Raw genomic sequence first — 27878 nt, forward strand, 5'->3', positions numbered from 1 at the left:
AGTTTTGGTAATATAATTTGACATCTAAACATAAGCTGAGAGGGATCTCCCTCAAAACCTTTGATAATATGATTCATTGTCAAATGTTTGTTTTGCCTATCTGGCACTCATTAATTAATTCTTTTTAATATAGCTTGGATTTACTGATTTTGAAAAAGAGAATTATTCTTATTGATGTTGCTAAAATATCCAGGTGGCTTGAATTTCACCAACTAGATAGTTTAATCTAGCACATTTGTGTAGCCTAATCAAATCTTTACTAACAGATGTGAGAAGCCCGTACTGAAGCTAATGTTTGTGTCTCTATGATAATTAAATTAGCTCAATAAGAAAAATAAATGAACAATAATGACTGAAATTTTTCCCTAAACTTTTTTTCCCTAAGAAATCTTTTTGGTAATGAAACATAAATTGCAAACTTTACATATATATATATATATATATATATATATATATATATATATTTCTCCCAAGAACTAATGTCCTGAATAGCTTATAATTGAGTAATCAATTAGTACTTCTTTTACCAAAAAGTCAACACCCTATAGCTAAGCCAAAATTCAAATTTAAGTCCTCCCAATACATTCATTATGAAGACTGGAATGATCTTTCTTTTTGGCCAATAGCACAGGAAGTTTATATGTTATCTCTCTGTAGTATTTTCTAGTGGATAGGAAATGCCTTTTTCAGGCTGAGTGATTATTTCCACACATAATTAGTTCCTGCTTATGGTGGTGCTGTCCCCATGTCCTGGCTCAGTGGATTGGCTTCGTCATCATCAATCACGGCTCTCACTGAGCTTTGGGTTCTAAGTGGCATGCTGCTCCCGACAGGTCAAACAACATCTCACGTAAAGACGACTTGTACACGTAGGGCAGTTTAGAATTCTTGCACTCACCAAAGGATAGAAAAAATTGTTAAAAGCCAAGATACGCAATTTTCTAGAAGGCAGGTTCACAGGAGAAAGGCGGCTGACCGCTGAGGTCACAGGACTTTCTAGGGGGGCCATGTTGCAGCTGCAGATCAGAGCTCCGTGGTCGGTGTCCCCGTGTGAACGTGGAGACAATGCGGCCTCTGTTCCCGTCACACTGCGCTCTGACCTTGCTGGAGGTGAAACAGTGTCAGCTGTACTTGAAGGATGGTCAGTGGCCATGTAGGGAGACCCGTGTGGCCCGCCTGGGGTGAGCCCCTCTCACCGACCTGCATGTCTGCAGGTGCGGCCACCTGTATTTGTGTATTCTACTGTATTTATTTATTTGCCTGACTAATTAGCTCAGGGTCACATTCCCAAGTTGGACATGTCTCTGGGAGAGAGAGAGAGAGAGAGAGAGAGAGAGAGAGAGAGAGAGAGAAAGGGGAAAAAATGAAAGAGAATGAAAAAGGAAGAGAAGGGAGGGAGGGAGAAAGGAACAGAGGGAGGAAGGGGCTTTCTAATTTTATACACTTTTGCCAATAAATTTTCTTATTTTAAGGGCTTGAACTGGCTTGAAAACCAGTTGGAAAGTACCATATTGTTTTATTGCATGTCAAATAAATAGCCACTGCAATATGCAAATAAAACAGCCTTTGGACCTTGTTGTGCATTCTTGGTTTAATATATTCTCTTAACTTAGAAAGTTCTAAAATAATATTGTGATTATTTTTCTTTCATGAGGAGACCTAGTATTTAGCTTGATTAGAAAAGCTGTGGGAAAATGATGAGCTCCTTACTTTAGATTGAATTGAAATTAGTTTTTATCCTGTTTCATGCAAAACAAAGGGTGTTTGCTCGTTCTAATAGCAAAACCCATGATGTTTATAAGTGATTGGGCACCTAATGAGCCTAATGCTTTATTTACCACTTGTAATTCCCATAATGAAGACGTGGAAGATCTCGAATTTCCCCTTGACCAGAGGAGGAAGTCTAGGCTGTCACAGACCGTACTGCTGGGGGGCTCCCTCCGGGTCACTAGGAAAGGTTGGCGGGCGACTTTTCTGCATGAGGTAGCCCACCTCTGCCAAACACAAGCACACCAATATGCCCCCAATCTTAGCATGAAACAAACATTTGACATGATCACGCGACTCATATGGAGTTGAGCAGACCGATCGAAGTATGAGTATTCCATCAGCCTCAACAGTTTGTTGCAGCTAATTTATTTAAAATGTCTAAACTAATTCTCTGAATAAGAACAAGGGCCTCTGGTTCACACACATGCCAAGATACAGGCTTTAGAAGATGACATGAAATGTCTCAGGTATTGCAAACCAAGTTAGTGGGACAACTGGGGGAAATTGAAGATGTCTCGGTATTAGATAATAGTACTGCTATGGACGCTCAGATCCTGATGCTGTTAATTGTACTGTGGCTATGAAGGCAATGTCTTTATGTGTGCGTGGGGGGGGGGGGGTAAACACTAAAGTATTCAAGAATAAATGAACATGGTGTCCCTTTATTTTCAGAAAGTTCCAGAAAAAATATCAATATTCTGTCTACTTATCTATCTGTCTGTCTTTCTATCTATCTGTCTATCAGAATGATAAAGCAACCAGGGTAGAATGTGAACATTTCAGCAATATGGATGAGCAGTCTATTAAAACTGTGTTCTATTTTTTCGACTCTTCCATATGTCTGGAATTATCTCAAAATTTAAAATGTAATTTAAAAAACAAAAAATACTTGGAGTTTGCCTCTAGACTGGACAATCCCAACTGTCTAGCTCCACAGGGCGTGGTGCCACACGGGTCAGTCAAACGCCAGAGAGTCCTGCCAGTGGCTGGGAGCAGGGAACATTTCTCTCCACGTGTTGGCAGCTCGGTTTCTAAAAGCCAAAAGGATCACAGAATCCTGATGGCTAAAATGTGATTCATTCCCCCCAATGTACTTGACTGTCCCCTGAAAAATATCTACATCATGAAACCACGGGTATCGACATGAGAAAGCACCCTGCTTTCACGGAAAACGTTCCATGTGTAATAACAAGGGCCAACACGCATGTTGTTTTTGTGTGCTACATTTTCAACGAGTAATGCCAAATATTAAAAGATTCTGATAAATGAGAAAGATCACAATTAGCAGAAATAAATACCTAATCTTTTTTTTTTAATCTCAATAAATGTGGAAGGTACATAAACACCATGGTGAAGATTAAAAAGCACTGTTGTGCAAGAATATTTCACACCCAAGAGTAGGTAGCACACATGGGAAGTGACTTCAGAGCTAAGTTAAGAACTGGAAAGAAGTAATGGAAGATCCTGTGAGTCTGGAGGAAGGTGACATTCAACCTATATTTCAATTCTTAATACACTGACTGATTAATGCCTTTTAAGGTTACTCTGTGCTTGATCTAGGCTTTACATTAACGCCAATACATTTTTAAAAGAAAATGAGTAGGTCGGATTTAAATGTCAAAAGTCCCTCCTGAGCCCGATGTGGTGGCACAAGCACACCACATTGTGTAATTCTAGCAACTCAGGAGGCTGAGGCAGGAGGACTGAAAGATGGTGGCCAGCCTCTGCAACTTAGCAAGACCCTGTCTCAAAATAAAAAATAAAAAGGAGTTGGGGATATGGCTCAGTGGTAAAACAATCCTGGGTTCAATCCCCAGGACCAAATCAATTATTTTTTTAAATTTCTTAAAATAAAATAAAATGATCTTCCTGACTTTGAGTGGACATGAAGTCCTTGGAAAAGTCCTGGACTTGGTCAATGGACCCAACACCCTGGATTTGTGACATATGCAGAGTCACTAAACACTGAGGAAATGTAGCTATCACAGTCTCTGACCTAAAACACTTGATTAGCTCACTGTAGCAGCCAGAGGACATGGGTTCCCGGGGTGCATTCCAATTCTGCTCTAAAAGAATCACACTCCATTTAACATTGCTTAAAAACACTGGGCTGCCCACCAGCTAGAACCAGAACTCCATGTTCCAGGACTAGGATTGTTCTCAAGAGAATCTTCTTTGTAACCTGAGAAACTGATATGCAAGCACATCTTCAGGCACCTTTTCTTTTCAGGCTGCATATTTGAATTAACTACAAAGCAACCCACTGACCTACTATGTACTATATTAGATACCTACCCCTAAGATACCTACATTAAAGAAAATGTTCTTGTACTGGAAACACCATTGGAGAGTTTGCTGCCTCCATCTCTTTGCCCTCTCTCCCAAGAAGAATTTATATCTGGAGAAGTCACTTCAATGTCACCCTTGGACAGACCACCTTCTGTATTTTTTGCTTCCATTCTCTGGCTTACTTTGCTTACTTAACATTTTCCTTCAAGCTGACTCACGTTTTGAAACTTAGATGCCTGCACGGCCTCGTGCACACCAGCAGGATGCATAGCACCCTTCAGCACAAGATGTGTGCTAAGGGCATAATGGTAATTAGTATTTATAATTTACCAGGTGCTTCTTCGTGTATTAGCTCATTCCATCCTTACAAACAGGCCCCAATTGTACAAGTGAGAAAATGGAGACTTACAGAGGTTGAATGATTGGCTAGTTAATTGGTGATGAACTAGAATTCAAGCTCAAGTCTTCTAAATCCACATCCCACGTTCTCCTTACTGCACCAACCACGTTTTGGACTCTAGGACTCATATTTCTTTTCCCCCTCCTGAAAGTACTTCCTATTTTGACTGCATCCTCTATCCTTAGGGCTGAGAAAGTGGGAATATACAAATTTAGAATAAAATATCCTTGGTTGTATGTTAATGTTTCCCATAGATTATACTATAAGTTATACTTTTTACTAAGCAGCAAATATTACATACTATAGATTTTTTTTAACCGTTCCAGGGACTGAACCCAAAGTCTCAAGCATACCAGGCAAACGCTCTACCTCTGAGCTACACCCCCAGACTTGTATGTGATTTTTTTTTAAGATGGAAAGAACTGACATCTTGGTTTGATTTTTGCTTCCAAACATGAACAGAAGAGTTACTCTTTATCCTCTTATAAATTGAGCTTATTTCCTTGTGAATTCAAGTAAACATAAAATCCTCTCCTTTCAATTAAAGAAATCAGATAAGTTGCTGATTAGAGTGAGATATTCTGATTTTCATTTATTTATTCTTAGCGTTAATCGTCTCGGTTGGTAAGTGCATCTTGGTTGAAGAGGAGTTAAAAATACAGTCAAAGAGATTTTCTTTCCTCCTTTCTTCCTGTGGATCATGACCTTTGCTTTTTTCAACTTCCTCAATTTAGATTCAGTAAATTGTCATAGAGTGCCACAACACCTGCTTCAGTACTTGAGAAATTGACTTTTCCTGCAAATTACCCTGATCAGTGACCTTGTCTTGCCTACCAAAGGGTTTGGGGGAGGAGGGAGGCTGTATGTGTGGCCGAGCCCCAGCCCACGACTGGTATTTAGTGCTTTGAAGTTCACAGTTATCTATTTAATGTATTATTTAATGCACAGACATTCTAGAACAAATGCCACATTATAATCATCAGCTGGAAAACCCAACTAGATAACATTTCGTCTGACGAGGGATGGACCGTGATTTTATTTGAGGGTTCCCAACTGTAATTTTCCTAAGGAGGGGACATTTGGTAGTTGAGCCTTTTGTTGTAAGCAACTCTCTCAGTTGGGGTCTCCCTGTGAGTCATTATGCAAGAGTGATGTGACAGAGGTGGAAACTCTTGTTGTTTGTGTCTTTTAAAGGTGCTTCTTCTGGAAGCAAGTTTCAGATCTATTCCTCCTGCCACATGGGCGTTGAAAGAGATCAAAGGCCACCCCTGGAAGCTCAAGAAGTAAAATTATATTCTTATCCTTTAGCTTTGATTTCTGGCGGCTTACTGCATTTAAAAAAAAATTAATTGCTCTGTCCAGCCAACAGGTGTTAGCCCTCAAGTGTGGGCCACAGGCTGGCTGCTGGACCGGCAGCTTAAAGTGTCCATAACTCACGGCAACCTTGAGCTCCCTCAAATTGGCCCAGGAGAAAGTCCTAAAAGTACTTCAAGGCCAGATGACATGGGAACCTGTGTCCCTGTCAAATATCAAAGAAAAACAGTTAGACTGTAAAAATGTAAACTTATAAAGCGTGCACTTAATTTTGACAAGCTTTCAGTATCAAGTTGCAGATTTGGGGCTATAAGGCGGCTTAGGCTAAAATCAGCCATAGGAAGCGGAACCCGAAAGCTCATTTAGAATTAAATAGGGAGACCCGGCTCCTTTTTTCCACATCTGCACTATTTAATTTAGACAAGGAGTTCCATGCACAACTTAGGGGGAACCAAATTCACTTTTTACCTGCGATTTCTTATAACTCCCAAACGTTTTTCTTATTTTTATGAAGTTAACTGAAGCCTAGATGGTAATCGACAAAAACACTTAAAATATTATTTCAAACATTGTCATGCTATAAGTGAAAACACAAGGTTTTTTGTTTTTTGTTTTTTTCCTCAAACAACTGAAAGAGCAGGGCTTAATAAAATATTTGACCTCATACTGAGTCGGCTTAGAGTGTCTCTAGAAAGCTTCATTTCATCAGGGCCATCTGGGCCCTGGATGTGGACGTGAGGTTGCAAAAGTCATGAACATCCAACAGTCATTTTTGTGGGGAGCCGAGCAGGCTTGGAAGGATGATTGGCAGCTCAGCTCAGGTGTGTGGGCGTGGTGTGGGCGTGTCCATGCGTGGGCTTGCGATCATCTTGGAAGGTGGTTGGGAGTGTGAGTTTGCCACAGTCACCTCTTCTCCATTTCATGCCATTTTCAACCCACCATGGATCACCAGGTGTGCCCATGGGGGACATGGGGACATATTATAACCTTTCTGCCAAGGGACAGAACCGGTCACCAGTTACAGAGAAGGAGAATTACCCTTGATTATAAAGCAGCAAACTGGAGAAAGAGAGGGATCGCACATCAAAGCCACATACTCAGGCTGGTGGCCCTTGAGTAGTGTCTTGCCCAGAAGTTCATTCTGGGAAGTGCCCAGCAGGGCTCAGTCCGGTCCTCAGGGCTGGGGAGGAAACTATTTTTAAGCTTCTCCAGCCTTTTGTAAATATTCCTACTGGGGGGGGGGGGGGTTGGTTGTATCCATGCCTCCTGCATCCCCCGCCCTCCCCTGCTCCAAAAAACGCTGGCTCGGTGGCCGAACTGCTGGAATCACGACGTGCTCGCTCACATGGGAAGGAGGCGAAACTTCAGCATGTGAACCGAGCTCTCCACAACATATGGTGGAGAAAACAGACAGTGGGAAGCGGAGTGATTTGTGACTGCTCATCCCGACGTGCGTTCTATTGTGTTGCCAAAAATGATAGACTTAAATAAATTGCTCTTTTTGGAATTTGTACTCGTGCCTTATTCTCATTTTTGAAAAATGAAAAAAGAAAATCCTCATGTCCATGTAGAAATTCCCATTTATTTATGTGGTTCCCTGGCCTGCCCCCCTCCTCCCCCTGACTTCCTCACCCCAGCGGAGTGGAAGGCATTTTGGAGATGGGAACTGCACAGTCCTCCCTCCCTCCCCTGGCCATCAAGATGCACAAGAAAGGAAATGAGGTAAAAAGGGGAGGGAAAGCAATTAGTGTGGAATCCTCAACTCCAGATTCTTCTCAGAAATTTTTATGACTCTTCCTAGGCAGCTGAGGAGTGACTGGATTTACTTAGAGAAACTATTAAGCCTGGTGCAAATTAATTTTTGTGGGTCTACATTTTCTGTTTTAATTTTGTCAATTGCCGTGCCTATTGTTGAGAAAAAATTAGTACCTTAATGCTGTCTAAACATAAATCTCATCTTCAATCTGTTAACATTCAGCTGTGGTAAGAATAATTAGATGAAGTGTTTTTAAAGCATTATTTACAAATATGCTTGCAAAAGAATGATTTAAAGAGGCGTTTTCTTTAATGGGCTTAAAGACAGGCAAATGAAATTAATCAAGAGAGTCTTACCATTCTTAATTTTATGGTTTGTGGCTGGGGGGAGAGCAGCCTGCCACATCCCTGATACAGAGCAGCACCATGTGAACACTCACAGAGCCCTGCAGAGAAGGAAGACGCAAATTAGGCCCACATAAGATTTAGAATGTCTGTGGATCCCAGAGACAGGCTGGAAATGATCCAGAGGTCACAGTGGACCAGACACAGAGTCACATATATAACCCTGCTTATAGATAAAGAAGGGAGGGAGTGGAGAGACGTATGGTACAAGGTTGTAAAACTCAGTTTGGAATAAAACATCTAAAGTAAGTGTAAAACACTAACAGTGGGCAGTTCTGTTTCTACCAGCCAGCAACAATGAGGAAATATTTGAGATACATATAAACATAGCCACAGAATTTACAACAGGGTCGAAAACCAAAGACTGAAGAGGAGCAGTGATGGAGCAGGGCAGGCTGGTGCAGGCTCCCATGGGGACCATGGACTGCCCACCCTCCTGGCTCTCCCTGGGTCCCCAGGGCCCCTGCAGCTGCTGGAACTTGGGCAGATGCAGAATGCCCATCTGGGCCTCTCCTGAGCTGCCCAGCCAGACTTCTTCGTTCCCACACCCCAACTGTGTAACTCCCTTTCCGTTTTGTCTTCTGGGTCTCCTCCAGCCAGCATTTCCATGAAGGGCTTTCACTGAGACCCCAGACCTTGAGCTCTTAGTCACAGCAGCTGGGCCACCTAAGGGACTGCAATGGCCAATGTGTGGTCCACCTTCTAAAACAAGGGGAAATGCCTGGTGGCAGATAATTTGGAGATCAACCCAACCCTGTGTCTGAGAGTGTGTGAGCTGCTATAACAAAATACCTTGGGCTAGATGATTTATGAACAATGGAGTTCCTTTCTACCCTTCTGTAGGTTGGGAAATTCAAGATCAAGGCATCATTCCTCAAAGATGGGACGGACCTTTTATGTCTTCAGATGGCACGAAGGCAAGATGGCTCTCTGGGGCTTCTACATAAGGACATGAATCCCATTGACGAGGGCAGACTCATGACCTAAGTCTCCCAAATGCCCACCTTGTAAAACCATCACCGTGGTGACAGATGCCAACGTATGGATGCTTGAGGGGTGCACATAGTCAGGTCATCGCCCTCTTCATTTGATTTGACAAGCTCTTTCCTCAGTCCCATTCCTGATTTTCTCTGTGTATGGACTGAAGTGTGTTCCCCTAAAGTTCATGTCCACCTGGAACCTCAGAATGTAATCTCATTTAGGAATAGGGTCTCGTAGTTAAAAGGAGGTCACATTAGATGAAAGTGGCCCTAAATCCAAGGACCAGTGTCCTTACAAGAAGAGGAGAGGACAGACAGGGAGCAGGGGCACAGGACAATGGAGACAGATCTTGGAGCAATACAGCTTCACACCGAGGAGCATAGGAGCCACCAGAAGATGGGCAGGACCGAGGAAGGACTCCTCCCCGCTGACACCTAACGCTCTGACCTCTAGCCTCTGAGACAATGAATTTCCATTATTCAAAGCTGCCTGGTTTCTGGAACTTTGCTGTGGCAGCCCTAGAAAACTAATATACTTCCTTTTTCATTGTTATTCCGCCAGATCTTGGTTAGGTAGCTTAAACTTTGGTTCAATTTTTCCAAAAGGAATTAGACAAACATTTATTTAAATGAAATTCTACAGTGGCATCAAAAGGAAATGGCCAGAGAGATTTTTCACTGGATTTAGAAAGGAACTTAAACTGTGGAGTGTGTGGAAACCCCTCAACCAGTAGAGGGATGCGGAGACACCCTTACTCCTCCGAGTACCCGAAACTGGGGGCCACAGAGGCCGTGCTGACAGGGAGAGGCAGGGCGTGCATTATTTATTTATTTATTTATTTTGGTTTTTGGCGGACACAACATCTTCGTTGGTATGTGGTGCTGAGGATCCAACCCGGGCCGCACGCATGCCAGGCGAGCGCGCTACCGCTTGAGCCACATCCCCAGCCCCAGGGCGTGCATTTTAAGGGCAAACCAACAGTGCTTTCAATCCAAAAGTTACAGCCCCACCATCAGACTGATTTTTGTCTCAGCTCATTCTCACAAGAACAACTTCACAGATCACTCCTGTTGGGCATCAGCCGGGAGAGCAGTTGGCCATGCTGGACTCTCAACCCGCCATGTTAATAGCCTTGGCCCAGACTCCTCCTCCTTTGGGCCAAGTCTTTCTGGGCATCTGGGTCTTTCTCCTTTACTTCTTCAGCACTTGGCCTGATCTGCAGAGTGGTCTCACGGATAAATTTCTCTAGGGGAAGAGGTTGAGGGGAAAGACGTTCACTTTCTGCCTTTGAGATGGAAGATAACTTGGAATAATGATCAGGCTGGGGATGCAGGTTCATGGTACAGCACTTGCCTAACATGTGTGAGGCCCTGGGTTCCATCCCCCAGCATCACAAAAAATAAAGAAAGGAACAAAGAAGTAACCTAGAATAATCATCATTTTTTTTTTTCTAACACTGAAAGCCATTGTCTCACCAAAGTTTTCAACGTGAGTACTAACATGTAACCAAAGGGCCTTCGAGACTAGTTGGTAAGAGAGGAGGAACACATTCTCGTGTTTCACAGCACAGTGAGATGACTATAGTTCACAACAACATATTATGTATTTTATGAAGAACTGGGAGAGAGGAGGCCGGGCAGTAGCACATGCGTGTAATCCCAGCGGCTGGGAAGGCTGAGTCAGGAGGATCGTGAGTTCAAAGCCAGCCTCAGCAACGGCGAGGTGCTAAGCAACTCAATGAGATCCTGTCTCTAAATAAAATATAAAATAGGGCTGGGGATGTGGCTCCGTGGTCGAGTGCCCCTGAGTTCAATCTCCAGTACAAAAAAAAAAAAAGAAAAAAGAACTGAAAGAGAAGAGCTCGAAGGCTCCAAACATAGAGAAATGATCAGGATAGAGAAAGGCTGATGACCCTGAATTGCCCAGTACACACTGTCTGGATTATTACACCTTATCTCGTAAAACATACAAGTATTACATATGTTAATTAAATTTTTAAAAAAGAAATAGTAGAAAATTAGATGGTAACATAGTATCTCCCATATGCCCTGGGGACATTGCTTAAAATAGAAGAAAATAATGACTTGTTAGAGAAAAAAATGAACTTTAAAGGGCTGTGTCATGAGACAGATTTGGTATTCCTTATTCAAACTTATTACACAAAAAAAGAACAGTAAAGAAATTTCTCATTTAAAAAAATAGTTATTGCCCAAGAGATTTTATCAAACCAATCCACAATTGGTGGGAAGGTAAATTAGTTACCTTGGAAATCTTCATACCATGAGTTAGTTTCAAAGAGGGGTCACAAACCATCTCCCTGATCTTATCAAAACTCTATAGAGTCGGTGGCGCACGTTAGTCTCTTTTCTGGACTAACACTGAGAGTCAATGGCGTTCAACCAACTGGAGAGGTACTGGGAATAGACTCCCCATGGGGTTGGACCCACTTTGGCAGAGACTAGGGATCTGATGTTCAAACCTAGTCTAAGGGCACCATGAGGGGCAGAGCAGCCTCGGATAGCAAGCATGCACTGGAGGACTGCTGGAAGAGGGAGACCTAGGGTATATTTACTCAGTCCTGCCTGGTCCCCAACCAGACCTGTGGCTGGTCCTCAACAGCCATTCTTTGTTGTAAAATGTGATCTCAAAGGACCTTCTGAGTTCTGAATGCAGCAACCTGAAACCAACCACTTTCAAATCCTGTAGAAACTTTTCTGTTGGGCTTTTCTCCCTGCATTTGAATTCTTCCATATTTTTTTCCTTCCCAAGGATGAGCAGCTTGGGTACCACAGAGTTCCAATCGTGTTTACACAAACATGAAGCAAAGTTTTACCATTTTGAGAAAAATGTAACATTTTAAAACTGGGAGATATTTTCTTTTTTGTGAGTTAAAAAAAAAAAAAGAACAATAGTAGATTCAGTTCTACAACCATAAACTGGATGTTGGAGTATAATCCAGTGGAGGGACCCAAAGATGCTCAGAGGATGCTGAATAATGGTTTTCCATTATATTTGGGGATCCTGAGGGTTGGCAAGTCATGAACTTGGTCAAATTTGGATTTGGGATATTTATTTGAGTCTATTAATTATAAATAAACAAAGATAATTTGGGGAGGGTTTTTTTTTCTTTCTCTCTAAACAAAGAGGGAACATTTCTTTCTAAATAAACTCTTGTCACCACTGTAAGCAGGTCTCTTCTTCATAACCCACCGTATGCCCCACTGTCAGATTCATCTTCCCAATGTGTTCCCTTCTGTGCATCACTCCTGTCCCCGCTGACCTTTAGGAGCTCTCCCTCTGGGCTGAGTCCCCAATTCCTCTTGGGCCCCCTTTTCCAGTGTCCCTCTATAAACCTTCTTTTTGATGGTGGTCCTGTGGTCATATCCATTCGTTGTCCCTTAAATAAGATGGGGACCCTCTTTGGGGCCTGTCCTCCTTCTCTTTCTTGGCTGAAATCTCTTCTCCCTTCTAGGGGGAAACCTAGTCCTACACCTAGACTTCAGGGTTAGCTTCACCCCAAAAATCACAGTCACAGTGACTTGTCTATGCCACTTCTCCTCATCATCTTGGTCAGCTCCGCTGGACTGGGAGGTCCTTGAGGACAAAGACTGAGTCTTCTTGCCTTAGACAGAGTGATAAGCAACAGATAATCTCCCAGAACAAACAGAGAAGCAGACCTGGCTTAGTTGGGGAAATGGTGTCTCCACACCATACTGCCTTGGATCTGTTGGTGAACTATTCATGGTACCTCTGTTAACTCACAGTTCCACTCTACCATGTTAACTCACAGTTCCACTCTACCAGTCTTCAGTTACTTACACTCAAACACTTCCTTCTTCTGCTTATTTTGTAAAAGAAGTCTCACATTCTGATGCAGTCTCCTCTTCAGGAGATTCTATACTTGAATCTCTTAAACCTGCACACAGCAGCCACACAGAACCAAGAGTCTCATTGCTCTCTCTAAGAAAAAGTCCCATGACTCGTCAGTTTCTCTCTGCTCTCTGCCTCTTGCAGAACTGTGTAGGCAGATGGGAGAGACTCAGACCCGGGGGGATTTTTTCCATCATGTGAAATTCTCTTGTGCTCCACAGAAAATCAAACTGCAATGTATTTTGTCTGTAATTCATGGTTAGAATAGATTTCATCACAACACGTGCCTCAAAATGGTCCCCGTGTTTCACATGCAAAGGCAGGTAGAAGACACACTGCAGAGCTCGGCCTCCATTACATGGAAGGCATCTGAAATTCAAAGAAGATGCCATCGCTCCATCTTGGGTCCAGATGAGGATTCAGAATATAACTCAAGACTTTCAAAAAAATGATTCATGGGCTGGAGGAGTTATGGTGCGGTATTTTTGAAGAGGGGAAAGAAGTAGTAAATCCCCATCCTCTCACTGATTCCAAACAAGTATTCTCATGGTTGGAACCTGGAAGCATCAGAGCAGGTAAAATATTCCCTTTTAGGTCATAAGGAAGAAAGCTTCTGCAGATGTTAGGGTTTTGTTTTGTGTTTTCCTATGAAAAATAATTATTTATTTCAGAGTAGGAAAACAAAAACCCCAATTGTTTAGTGTAAATTTTTGGTGGATTGTATCTTTTGTTCTGATTTTCATTTTCTATAAAAATGAGATAATAACATTTGCCTCACCTTCTTCACAGGGTTCCTAGCAGGATCAAATAGAATAAAAGATGAGAAAATGCTTTAGAGGCTCTAAACATAAAGAAGCAACATTTTATTTAGTGAGGGTTTTAAAGTCTTCATGATTGAATAGTTCTTTAAAAGATCTTGATGTACACCTATCTCCATATTTTGTATCTAAAATTTGCCTCAATTTTGCTTTGTTTTCCCTGTGTGCAACCTATATCTTCAAAACAATTTTTGCACAGTGGAGAAAAGGCAACCCATGGACCAGGGACCATGGAACCCAAAGAAGAACACAGAGTTGAATTCCCTGGATTGTCTTTTTGCCTCAGCATTCAGACTGGTGCTGCAGAAGTCAGCAGTCTGGTAACACAAATGAGTACAAGCAAACAAAAAAATCCCCCCCCAAAAAAAATCTTGCTCTGTTCAGAGAACAAGCAAAGGGACAATTTAGCAAGTAAAGAAAATTTTGGAAAACAATTGTCCTGATGTAACTAATATAACAGAAAACATGGTGGTCCCACCTGACCCATGACCACAAAGTCCATGTGGAGAGGCAAGACCTCTGCCTTCATCAGGCTGTACAGAGGCACCTAACACTCACCCCACCCCTGTAGGGCTGGAGGGTGGTAATGAGCTCCCCACCCCAGCTCACCATGTTCCCGGGGTATCAGTGAGACCACTGAAATTTCAGCCTCCTCCTGCGAGTAAAGAAGAGCCCCACTCCCCACTCCACTGCAGTGGTATCAGAGGACAGCAGATGAGTCAGGGATTTCACGGTCTCAAGGAGGCTACCCCACTCTGAGTTTCTGGAGGCCTAAAGGCAAGAGAGAACTTCCACATTTACCTATCACTACCAAGGAACCCTGCCCTTCACATTGGCTGTCAACAGAAACCAGGAGGAAAATGGACGTCTACTCCCACTTGGGCATAAGGATGCAATTCCCCTGTGCTAGAACAGTGCTTTTAAAAATCCAATGAAAACAAAACACTTAAATAAAATTCAGTCTCATAAACATCATCTCTAAAATGTTCAGATTTAAATCCAAATCACTCTTGATATCATGAATCAGGATGGTATCAAACTTAAGGAAAAAAAAAACAATAAATTTCATCCTTGGTGAAATGACAAAGATATTTGAATTATCTAAGATTTTAAAGCATCCATCATAGAAATGGTTTAATAAGCAAGTATGAGCAGCTGAAAATAAGATAAAATAAAGTTTCAGTCAAGCCATAGGAAATAAAAAGAAGAACCAAGTGGAAATTTTATGACTGAAAAAGAAAAATAAATTTCAAAATCAATAGATGAGCTCAACAGCCAAATGAAGGGAAGAAATGAATCATTAAATTTGAAGAATAAAATGTTACCTAAATTGAGCACCTGAATATTGCCTGAATTGAATTTGAAGAATAGAAATTACCTAGTCTGAACATCAGAAAAAATTAGTATGAAATACTGCAGGGGCTTACAGGACTTTAATAAAAGACCGAATGTTGATGCCTTTAGAACCCCAGAAAGATGGGGAAAAAGAGAAGACCTAAAAATGTACTAGAAGATATATTGGCTGAAGACATTCCAAATTTGGTAAAACTTAAAAAAAAAAATTCAGACTCAAGAAACTAAGTGAACAAAACAAGACATCACAAAGAAATCCACACACACACACATACAAAAAAGAAAAAAGATAAAGGGAAGAAACACAATATAGGGACTTCCTAATACTGCTGAAAGAAAAGATATGGAATCCCATATCCAGGGACAATATCCTTCAGGAATAGAGGGAAATTAGGATATTTTCAAGTGAAAAAAAAATCGGAGAATTTGTTATAAGCAGACCTACCCTGAAAGAATCGCTAATGGAAATCTTCATAACAGAAAAGAAATAATAAAAGAAGAAATCTTTGAACACCAAGAAGAAGGAAAGAATACATTAATTGAAAACATGGATTAATACATTGCTTTCTCCTCTTGAATCTTCTGAATTGTCTTCAATGGTTAAAATAAAAATTATAACACTCTGTGGTTTTGAATATATTACAGGATTATTTGTAGAAAGATAAATGAACATAAAGAGAAATACTTTTTGTATACATCACTCAAACTGGTAAAAGGATGACTGATAAATTATGTATACATAATGTACTACCTGAAATCACTACTTAAAAATCTATAGACAGAAATGGATGTATTCAGAACACTGTAGACAAATCCAAATGGAATTCTAAAAACACAAGCAACAACATCATTCAAGAGAGCCACAGGAAGTCGGGGGGGGGGGCGGGGGCGGGGGAGAAAAAATAATCAGAAAATGATAAAATAAAACAACTTAAGATCTAAAATATCAATAATAATTTAAAAGTAAGTAATCTAAATACACCAATTAAAAGAGCTTGGCAGAATGGATTATAATACATGACCTAAGCATATTCTGTCTATAAGAAAATCACTTCAACTATGAAAAAACTGGCAAGTAGAAAGTAAAAAGATGGAGAAACATGTATTATACAGATATTAACCAGAGAAAAGCTGCAGCTCAAAGTGAAGAAATTTACCAGTGACAGAGGGGCATTATATAGTGATAAAAAGTGTATCCACAATGACAGAAAGGTCAATCCACCAAAAAAAAAAAAAAAGCAAATTAAGATGTGTACATACCAAAAAACAAAGATGAAAATATGTGAAACAAAAGCTAATAGAACTGAAAGGAGAAAGAGGCAAATTCAAAATTATAGTTGGATGCAAATACCTCTGTGATTAACCATAAGAACTCACCATCCACCCTTTAGATTTAATTGCTATCTGGAAAATATTCCACTCAGCAATAGCAAAATATTCATTCTTTTCAAGTACCCGTGGAATGTGGGCAACATAGACCAGATCTGGGACATGGACCAGCTCTGGGGTAGTAAAACAAACCTTAAAAAAAATGTAAAAGAATTGAAGTCACATAAAGGAGTTCTCTGATCACAATAGGTTCAAACTAGAAATCAATAACAGAAAGATAAAAAGGAAATCATATTCCAAACACTTGGAGCACACTTCTAAATAATTCATGAGTCAGGAGGATGTCTTAGGAGAAAGTAACAAATATGCTGAACTAAATAGGAATGAAAAATTTATTCCATCAAACTTTGAGAGACACAAGGAAAGTGGTGCTGATGTGGAAATTTATAGCACTAAATGGCTACATCAGAACAAAACCAAAAATCAATAATCTAAGCTAGCACCTCAAAAATCTAGAAAAAATAAGAGTAAAATAAAACCAAAGAAATCATAATGCCAAGAGTAGAAATCAATAAAATTGAAAACAGAGAAACAAGAGAGAAAATTCAACAAAACAAAGAGCTTGTCTTTTAAAAGATAAATAAAATTGACAAATCTGTATTAAGACTGACAAAGAAAAAAAGAGAGAAGACATAAAATTATCAACATCAGGAATGAAATATGGAATAATATGAACCCTGAAAATATCAAAAGAATAATAAAGGGATACTATGAATAACTTTCCATACATAAACTTGACAGTTCAAATGAAACAGATCAATTACTTGAAAAAACAAATTACCATAACCTACCCAATATGAAATAGAAAATTTGAACAGCTCTGTAACTACTCAGGAAATAGAATTTGTGATTTGAAAACTCCCAAAAAAGAAATCTCCAGGCTCATGTATTTTTACTGCAGGTTATTATCAAATGTTTTAAGAATAATTAACATCAGTTCTATGTTCCAAACCATAAAAGAGGAGGCAATAATTCTTGATGCTTTACTCTAATGGCAAAAACTGATAAAGACATTTTTTAAAAAAGGAAACTATAGACAGGTATTGTTCATGAATAGATTTACAGAAATCCTTTTTTTCTTTTTTTTTAATTGGTTGTTCACAACATTACAAAGCTCTTGACATATCATATTTCATACATTAGATTGAAGTGGGTTATGAACCCCCAATTTTACCCCAAATGCAGATTGCAGAATCACGTCGGTTACACATCCACAATTTTACATAATGCCCTATTAGTAATTGTTGTATTCTGCTACCTTTCCTATGCCAGATTTACAGAAATCCTTAACATGATATTGGCAAATAAAATTCAACAATATAAAAAATAATTATGCACCATAATCAAATGGAACTAATTTCAGGAGTGAAAGTATGGTTCAATATTTTAAAAGCAAATCCATGTAATCCACGATAATGACAGAAAAATTATATGGTCATATCAGTTGATGAAGAAAAAAATGTTTGACAGAAATCAACACCCATTCATGATTTTTTAAAAATCTCAGAAAAATAGGAATCAAGGGAACTTCCTCAACTTGATAAGAACATCTATCAAAAACTTACAGCTAACATATTTATGGGTGAAAACTAAATGCTTTTCCCCTAAGATCAGGAACAAGTCAAGGATGTTTACCCTCAAGGCTTATATTCAACATAGTGCTAGAATTTCTATCTACTGCAATTAGGCAAGAAAAGTAAATGAAAGGTACATGGGTTGGAAAGGAAGAAATAAAACCATCCCTACTTGCAGATGACATAATTGTCTACATAGAACATTCCAAGATACCTACAAAAATATTTCCTAAATCTAATAAATGGATTCAGTAAGGTTATAGAATAAAAGATAAATAAGCAAAAATAATATTATTTCTATATACTAGCAATTTAAAATCAAATTAAAAATAAAATTTTATCTATTTATTTTTATTTATGTTCATTTCAAATAATAAAATATGTAATTGTAAAACATATACAGGATTTTTATGCTACAAACAACATAATGCTGATGAAAGAAATCCCAGATCTAAATAAATAGTGAGACATATTCTATTAATAGATTGGAAGACTAACCATAGTAAAAATGGCAATTCTACCCAAATTGAAGTACACAAGTTTATCATAATTCATATAAAAATCTCAACAAGATTTTCATAGACATAGCCAAGATTTTCTAAAAATTTATGTGGAAAGGTAAAGGGACTACCATTGTTAAAATAAATTTGAAAAAGAGAAAAAATAAACTTGAGGAATCAGTCTACCTGACTTCAAAGCATATTATATAGCTATAGTAATCAAGATTGTGTGGTATTGGCAGAGAATAAATTCATACATCAATGGGACAGAGTAGACAAGACAGAAATAGACCCATATATCCATTTTAATGTTTTTACCAAGGTGCAAAAACAATTCAGAGGATGGAAGATAGCCTTTTGAACAACTGGTGCTAGAACAATTAGACATCACTGGGGGAGGGTAATTGATTTTAACCTGAGCTTCATACCTTATCCAAAAGCTAACTCAAAATGAGTCACCAACTTAAATATAAGTGGTAAACTAAAACTTTTTTTGGGGGGGGGGGGTACTGAGAAAATCTTCAGAATTTAGGATTAGGCAGATATATTAAATGACACCAAATTCACTTGCCACTAAAGAAAAATGTGATACTACCTTAAAATTTAAAATCTCTCTGTTTCTTTTTCTGGGATCTAAGATAGCCTCTGTGACTCCTTTGACCAATAAAGAAATGATATTGTGCCAGTTTCCCATCCAGGTCCTAAGCAACTGCCAACTTCTGCTTCCTGGCTTTTGCACCCACTCTGAGGGATGACAACTGCCATATAGGAAGACTGGCTCCTAGGAGACTGCCATTCTGTGAAGAAGCCCAAGCAGGCCTGTGGAAAAGCCGAGTGGAGAAAGAGATTCCTGGCCATCCCCAGTTCTTCCAGCCATCTAAGCCCAATGCCAGGCATGTGAGTATATAAAAAGCTATTTCAGACACTTCTTGCCAAAAATCATGATGTAAAGAAGTGCCAAGAAACACACCCAAGAACCAGAAGCAAGGCCCCTGGTGAGCCAGGCTAATCAACTGAGTCATTCTGAGCAGAGACAACTCATCTCTCTTGAACTCCAGTAAATTCCTGACCCACAAAATCATGAGCATAATAAAATGGATGTTGTTTTACACCACTAATTTTGGAGTGATGTGTTATGCAACAATAGACATCTAGAACACGGATATATTTAGGTATTGCTCATTAACTCAAACTTGTTCATGATGATTAAGTTCAGACCAGAGTTTGAGACAAGTCTGTTCCTTATATTAGTTTATATCCTATGCTCTACAGAAGGAAAAAAAAAAAGGAGAAGGAGAAGGAGGAAGGGGAAGGAGGAGGGGAAGAAGAACAAGAGAAGAAGGAGGAAAAGGGAAGAAAAATCATACCTAACTCATGATATTTTTCTCCCAATCTTTATAGTTAGTTTTCTCTCTTAGATTCAGGCAGCAAATTTGACTTGAGCGTTGTTTCTTATCGAAGGTTTCATTTCCAGAACTATAAATGTCTCACTGTTCTACACAAAATAGTAAATGAAACACATATCTACTGTCTTCACATCCAAAAACATATTTCTAACAACAACAAAAACATGACTAAAAGAAGTTCCTTTTTTGTTTGCAACACTTTTTTTTATTCAGAGACACACAAGGATCCTGTGGGAATGATGGGATTGAGAGAGCACCATCCTGAGAGCAGCAGGCCCCAGACTGAATTCAGTAGTTCACTCATTCAATATGTGCTCATCTATGGTGAGGAAGAGCCAGGCCCGGGGCCAGGCTGCAAGACTTCAAGGTTGCAGCCATGCAGGAACAGTCCCCTGACCACCCATAACATGCAACCTCTGGGGAGACCAGCAGCGACCAACCATGCCCAAAAGGAAATGTAAAATCCCAATTGTGAAAGGGCCTCCCAGGAAGGGCAACATGTGCTGTACCCAAGGACCCTTATCAGGTCTGTGGCAGCAGAGAAGGTTTCCCTCAGAAATGATGCTCATTGGTGACTTTAACACCACATTGGAGTAAATAGAAAAGGAGGAAATAGAGACAGTGAATTGAGACAGCTCCTTTAAAGGCTTGGAGATTGAGATGGGGGGGGGTGATAACTGGTGGGGAGTTGGGAACCAAGGCAGGAGTCCTTTAATTCTGTGAGATTGCAACTTATTTAAAAGCCAACTGGAAAGATCCATTTGAGGAAACGTCGCCTCCATGAGAGGAAATGGATAATTAGGTAAAAAGCAGGTTTGCTGAGAGGATGGGGAAGGTGGTCTCAGAAGCACCCGTGAAGGACTTGGCCTTAAACAGGAGAGATGGCTTCGTTATTATACAGGAGGTGAGAGCAGAGAACAGATGTGGGTGCGTTTGTGTGTGGAGGATGAGAAATGAGACACCTCAGCGGAAGGAGTCTAGTTTTTCTGTGAAATTGGGGGAAGTTTGTGGTGAAGGCTTAGGGATGTTCGTGTTCTCACAACTCAGCGAGACCCTAGCCCTTTCTATTTTTTATTAGAGACAGGGTCTCGATGAGTTGCTTAGGGCCTGGCTAAATTGCTGAGTCTGGCTTTGAACTTGTAATCTTCCTGACTCAGCCTCCTGAGCCACTGGGATTACAAATGTACACCACCGTGCCCGGCACTCTCCTGCTTCTTATAAAGCCAGTATCAATCACAGGGTTCTACCCTGATGGCCTTATTTAATCCTTGGCACGTCCCAAAAGTCCCACCTCTAAGTTTCCACTCCCTAATACCTCATCATGGAGATGAAACTCCAACCTGAATTTTGCAAGGGCCAGATCAGAGCAGAGGGGCCCTGTATTATATAAACAGAAGCAAGAACCACCATATGTGGTTTATTAAGGTGGAGCCATTTACCCCCTCAAGCTGGTAAAGCCTGCAAAAATTACAGCTTATCAACATAATTTATTTTATTAAATTATGGCTACCAAGTATTTATCATAGGAGGATATAAACTGATAAAACCAGTTTTCTAAAACGCCTTTTAAAAATGGCCTCTGAGACTGGTAGATAAAGGTGGAAGTGGAGAGGTAAATCTGGCCAAGAGTCCTCTTTGACTTGTTTTGAGGGTATGACACCCTCATGTCAAGCCACTGTGATGAAAAAAAAAAAAAAAAACATGGCAAAAATGCAGAATCCAGAGGCCAGAATAATCTCACAACTACGTGATTGAAAACAGGATGTGGCCGACTGCTCCACAGTCCTTGGGGGAAATCTTCATCTACCAGCTACAGAGGCCAATAGATGGAACTTTCTAGCAAGAGAAAACATGGAGGGTATTTTCTTCTTCCCTTTCTCCTGGGAACTGCAGCATTCTTCTGCTGACCCCTGGGGTCTTTCCTGAGGCTGCTGGATGCAATTGGGAATTACATTTGGCTAGAAAGGCCTGAGCCCTCCTGATCCTCCACAAGTACTTAACAGGCTGCTGCGTGGACCTCCCCATTAGAGTTTCTGCTGAACAAAATGACTTGAAAATGATCCAGTCAATGACAAAGTGCTATTGGCAACAGAGCCCTTGCAAGGCCGTTGAAAACGGACTCCTCATCCTCTGAGACAAACCGTTGGCCACCTGGGTCAATAATTATGGAGTTGTTTGGACTGGAAGGAACTTGGCCTGGGTCATTCAGTCCATTCCCAGCACTGTGGTGGGATCAAGTTCATTACTCTAAACAACCTGCAATAAAGAGGTCCCTCCTCTTGCTCAGAATAGCTCCAGGGATGGAAATTCCACTTTCTTTGGCAGTTCATTCACTTGTTTTGCTTGTTCTCTTGTTCTGCACAATCCCTGTTTTTTTCTTTTCATTTTTTTTTAACTTCTCCAAGCTCAGAGCACATGTTTTCCCTCCTGTAACTTAAGCCATTGAAAGCAATAGATTCCTTCGATAACATCTTCTCACCTATTGTGAAACGGCCTGCTTCCCTGTCTTCTGTTGTCTTCCTAGAACAGAACACGGTTCAGGCTCTTAACTGTTCTGTCTTTCAGATCCCGAGTGGCTTGCTTTTGTTTGTTTGGGGTTTTCTCCACCCCTTAGCCAAACTCTCTAAAATCACTGCATCTTAAGGGAAACAGCTCACAAAAGCCTCTGCTGGGAGGGAGGGACGCAGATGTCTCCCTCCTCCTTCTCTACCTTCTGGCTCCCAGGAAGTCTTAGCAGCAGTCCTTAGAGTGTGCGTGCAGGAGAGGATTTCAGAGGAATGACCATGGAACAGTTTCTTTGTGTGAATACTCAGGGGATTACCAGGGCGATTTTACTACTGAGCTTTGATCAGGCACAAAAGTGGAAGACAACCTCAGGATGTCCATCCCTCCTCGGATAAAGCTCAACCGGGGTTACTGATTTCCTCCCCGAATTTCTCCCTCCCTCTGTCTCCTGTTTTCCAGTCCTTTCCTCAAAACCTTTCCTCAGCTCGCAGCCACCCACACACCCCCAGCTGTCCTTGGGGAAACCCTGTGCTTCCTTTGAAGTTCAGCTGTCTCCATCCCAGCAGCTGGACCCAAAGCCCAGTGAGACACCCCGCCTGGCTGGGCAGGGGTCTCCGAGGTGATCGGAGACTCCTCGCATCTTCCTAGGCGTCAGCTCCTGTCAGCTCCCAGGGCAGCGTGTGTGACTTGGTCTTGTCTCTGCTCCCCCTTTGAGGGACCCGATTCTGAAGAGTGGTGGTGTGGTTCTTGGAAGTGTGTGGTTGTGATAAAGTCAGGGCCCGCTCAACGCCCCCCAATCCCCTCAGGAAACTCCCAACAGCGCCCTAGTCCACTCCGCACCCTCCAGCCTTCGTTTCTCAGCAGGTGGTCCATGGGTCCAGCATCAGGATGCCTGGGCACTTGGTAAGAAGCCAGTTCCCTGCCAGTGCTTTTCCCTGAAGCTGGCTGTGGTTCTCCTTCTGAGGGCTTCCTGGAGGCCAAGCACCGTTAGGACCAGGGCTTAGGGAGAACCCAGACTGTACCCCACAGGGCGACGGGAGGTAGGTCCAAATGGCATGGCGCTGGTGACGCGCTTAGAACATCGCCTTGGACCGACACCTTAGCTTCTACTACTATTAGGATGGAGAGGCAGGTGGGTGATGACGACAACAATAAGATGGTGACAACCATCTGAGTTTTCAGAGGACACCATCCCAGGACTCTATAGACGTGTGCCTAACTGGGGCAAAACCAGAAACTCAAAGTGGGACTCTGGCTCCTCCCGCCCCAGTTGCAGAGACCAGCCTCCCTTAGTTTCTGCACCAACTGGGAAGGGTTGGGAAGAGAGGTGGGCGGGTACACACAGACTGGGGGCGTGGCTCCCCCTATCCCCAGCTAGAGCGCCACTCTCCCCCAGCTGCTCGCCTATTGGTCAATTCTGTAGACCATTTCCTTGCCCGGCACTAATGAGCTTTGCTTTTGATTGGCTGCCCATTCATTCCCCACCCGCTTCCAGCACCTGGGCTCCAGGGTTCCATGCTAGCCCCTAACTAGTGAAGGCACGTGGTGTTACCCTCTTCAAGATGGTTCTTGAGCTCATGGGGGTCATGAGAACACCATCAAATCGCCACTGTCCATCTAATGGTAGAATTTCAGTAAATACTATTTTTGTATTTTTATGCATAAATGTTAAAATTATACATCTATGGGCCATCGTCTTTCTATGGACTGAAAGAGGCTTACTAAAGAACACATTCAGAAGTACTTTCAAAGTAAACCATGAGACATGGTGGCTTACACCTGTAATCCCAGAGGCTGGGGAGGCTGAGGCCTGAGGATCCTGAGTTCCAAGACAGCCTCAGCAACTTAGCAAGGCCCTAAACAACTTAGTGAGACCTTGTCTCAAAGGATAAAAGGGGTCTAGGGATAAGGCTCAATGGTCAAGCACCCCTGGGTTCAATCCCTGGATTGGCCCTGGGTGCAAGCCACAGTCCTGCATGCATGTAAGCCTGTATCACAAGTTCAAAGCCAGCCTAGGCAATTTAGCTAGACGCTGTCTCAATATAAAAATTTTAAAAGGTTGGGAATATAATTCAGTGGTACAGCACTTGTCTAGCATGCACAAGGCCCTGGGCTCAATCCTTAGTACTGGAAAAAAAATGATAAAAGATTATGGCCTTTTAGTAATCAGAGGGGAAGGTGAGAGGCAGCAGAGACCCTATTTCCAAACCAGCCTGGGAAATGCAGCAGTTGGAAAGGGGACAGTTCCTGAACACATAGCCTTTGTCTCCTAGCAGATTTGGCTCTGAGCCTTTAGATTAGGCATGAGGCAGCACAGTATTGATCGCTTGCACCTTCCCTTGATGGATGATGCAGGGGAAACGAGATTCTGCAATCATGGCTCAGTTTTCAGAGTGGTGCTCGCTGTTGTGAGGCCAGACAGACATGCTGATGCAAAAGTTTATCAGACACACACCAGGGCAGCTCAGCTGGATGGGGAGGAGCCTCACCTGTCAGAGAAGGATGGCACCCATCCCTTTGGTGGTGAGAGTGTCTGTGTGTGTGTGCACCGACTCGTGTCCGGGTGCTCTTTCTGTTCTTAAAGCAAGAACCGGTTTCAATTCTGAAGGTGACCCTCGCCCTCACTCGGAGCCTGGCTGGCCCTGGGTGCAAGCCCCAGTCGCCACAATGGTACTGTCCTCCCCGTTGCAGACATGCAAGACAAAGGCGACATACAACTGAGGAAGATGAGATGCCTTTTAAAAATTAGACAACATCTTTGAGGGTTTATTTCCTTTATCATTAGACCTACATCCATTAACCCACACTTGGAGACAATAGGAGCCACTGTTCAGGAAAGCAATGCAAATGGGTCCAAACTGCCATTGTATATCCAGGAAAGATAGAGACAGGACACAGGTTTAAAAAAAAAAAAAAAGTTGGTTTCCAAGGAACAAGTTCCTCTAAATGTGGCCTGATAGAAATCCAAGATAAAGCTCTGATGGGCTCTGCCAAGCCATGCAGCCCTCTCTCAGACCAGTTGCACAGGCTGCAAACTGCCCCCACTCGGGAATCTTCTCTCTTAGCTGTTGTAAACTCCATCTCATCAAACCCTTATCTCTTAACTATACAGAGCCACATTTTAAGTGATGAATTTCAGGGAAGAAGGCATTACATAAACAGCTGGGACCTGAGAACAGCTAGAGAGATGTATTTCTCATGAAGAGCAGGTTCTTCATCCCAAGATTTGACTTTTTCTGGATCTGACCTCCTTTCTTGTTTTTGTAGGGCCTCTCACTTCTAGGATACTTTCCCAAGGTGACTCCTGCTTCCCCTTCTTGGCACCAAACTGAGTGTCCGTTTTCTTCATTAATGGCTGTCTCTTTTAAACTGTGAGAATGAGCATGGACTTTCCTTTCTGGCTCTTCTCATTGCATTGCTACCTACCAAAAGGGAGAGAGATTCGTTCTCCAGAGCTTGTTTCTTTACCTCTGCTGCTTAACAATCATCTTCTGTATTCTGAGGAAAACCCAGAGCTGTCAGCTCCCCTGAACTCGGGTCTCTAGCAAGCTCCCCTCCCCCCACTCCAGCTTCGCTCCCATCTGCTTATAATTTAATGCTCTGTGTGTTTTAATCATTTCATTAGGCATGTCCTTATTTTGAAATGCAACTAATTCTTTAGTTCAAACAAACAGCCAGTAATTCTAAAAATGAGACCATTCTTTTCTTTTGGTTAGCGGTTAGCTTAGAAGAAATATCACACCTATTTTGAGAAGGGGTGAAAGAATTCAAATGCTCCTGATCTTTTTAAACCGTTGACTTTTAAAAGTGAAAAGAGTTTGAGAGATTTCTTAATTCTCCCTACAAGTGTCAAACTAACTTTTGAAGAAGTTTTCTCATGCTCTTCTGAATTCTTTGTGATAAAGATATTATTAGGGTTTATGATTAAATAAGCTTTAAATTATATGTCATGAAATTCTTCATTCTTATGTCTGGTGACAGTGGACACAAAAGAGAAAACTAACTCCACTAGAGAATTTGTCTATTTTATTAATCTGTTTTATTTATAGAAGTTTATATTTCCTAAGGCAAGGGAAATATAGTTTGCTGTAAGAGGGAAAGAATTTATAAAGTAATTCATGGCTTGTTTTTGTTCCTAATATTCAGATTTATTTATAACAAGAGATTAATAGTAGCCAGGAAATGCAAATCAAAACTACACTGAGATTTCATCTCACTCTAGTTATAATGGCCATCACCAAAATACAAGTAATAATAAATGCTGGTGAGGATGTGGGGCAAAGGTACACTTATACATTGTTGGTGAGACTGCAAATTAGTACAGTCACTTTGGAAACAGAAAATTCCTCAAAAGCCTAAGAATGGACCTATCATTTGATCCATCTATTTCACTCCTTGGTATTTGTCCAAAAGAACTAAAACCACATTCCATTTGATACAGACATACCAATGTTTACAGAAGTGCAATTCACAATAGCCAAGTTATGGGACCAGCCCTGGTGCCTGTCAACAAATGAATGAATTAAGAAAATGTGGTAAATACACAATGGAGTTTTACTTAGCCATAAAGAAGAACGAAATTATCTCATTTTCTGGTACATGGATAGAACTGGAGAATGGCATGTTGAGCAAAATAAGCCAGATTCAGAAAGTCAAGGATCAAATGTTTTCCCTTACATGCAGAAGCTAGAGAGAAATAAGGAATTAAAGAAGAATAGAGGGCGATCTCACGAAAATAGAAGGGAGAACAGTGGAGGGAGGAAGGCAGGAGGGAAGAGGGATGGGAAAAGGGAGGAAGAGCAGAATGAAATCAGTCAAACGAAGGTGTGTGCATGTAGGAACATATCACAGTAAATCCACTTTTATGTATAACTATAATGCACCAATTAAAAAATAGATAATGAAAATACAAAATGAATAAATACTCATTAAATAATAAAAAGAAAAGAAATTGAGCTGCTGAAGTTCCAGAAGCATATTTAGTTTTAACATTATATCAGTGACCCATCTGGACAACATGAAACTGATATCTTTATTTTCTGATACTCATCTTCATTTCTGGTAATAAAAGTTTCTTTCAAAATTTTAGAAACATGAGTGACATTCGCACACAGTAGACACTTAATGTTTCTTGAAGCCTTGGTAGATGAATGGGTAGATACACAAGGGTGCTTAATATTTATGTCTTTATTCAGCTTCAGCGTCAATGTTTATTAATGGCGATGTGGAAACACAGCCGTGCACAACCTGATAAAGCTTCTTCCAGTGCACCTTTCCCCTACGTTCAAATGTAAACCGGGGCCCCTTAGGTTTCGTATAAAATAATAGTAATAGTCAAGTAGTGAATTGTCTTGGAGGAATTGTTTAGAACCCCAGGGTACCTTATGAACAGACTAGGACAGACACCCTCCCAAGTGGCTGACACAAATGGTTGGCATACGCCATCTAGTGGCTATTTGTGAAACTGTACCCATGCTGTGTGAAAGGCTTTTGGAAGGAGCCTTTCTGCTCCGAATTGCAGTGCCTGTCGGGTGGCCACTGTACACTTG

This window comes from Spermophilus citellus, assembly GCF_964194105.1.
Source record: "Spermophilus citellus genome assembly, chromosome: 15".
NCBI lineage: Eukaryota > Metazoa > Chordata > Mammalia > Rodentia > Sciuridae > Spermophilus > Spermophilus citellus.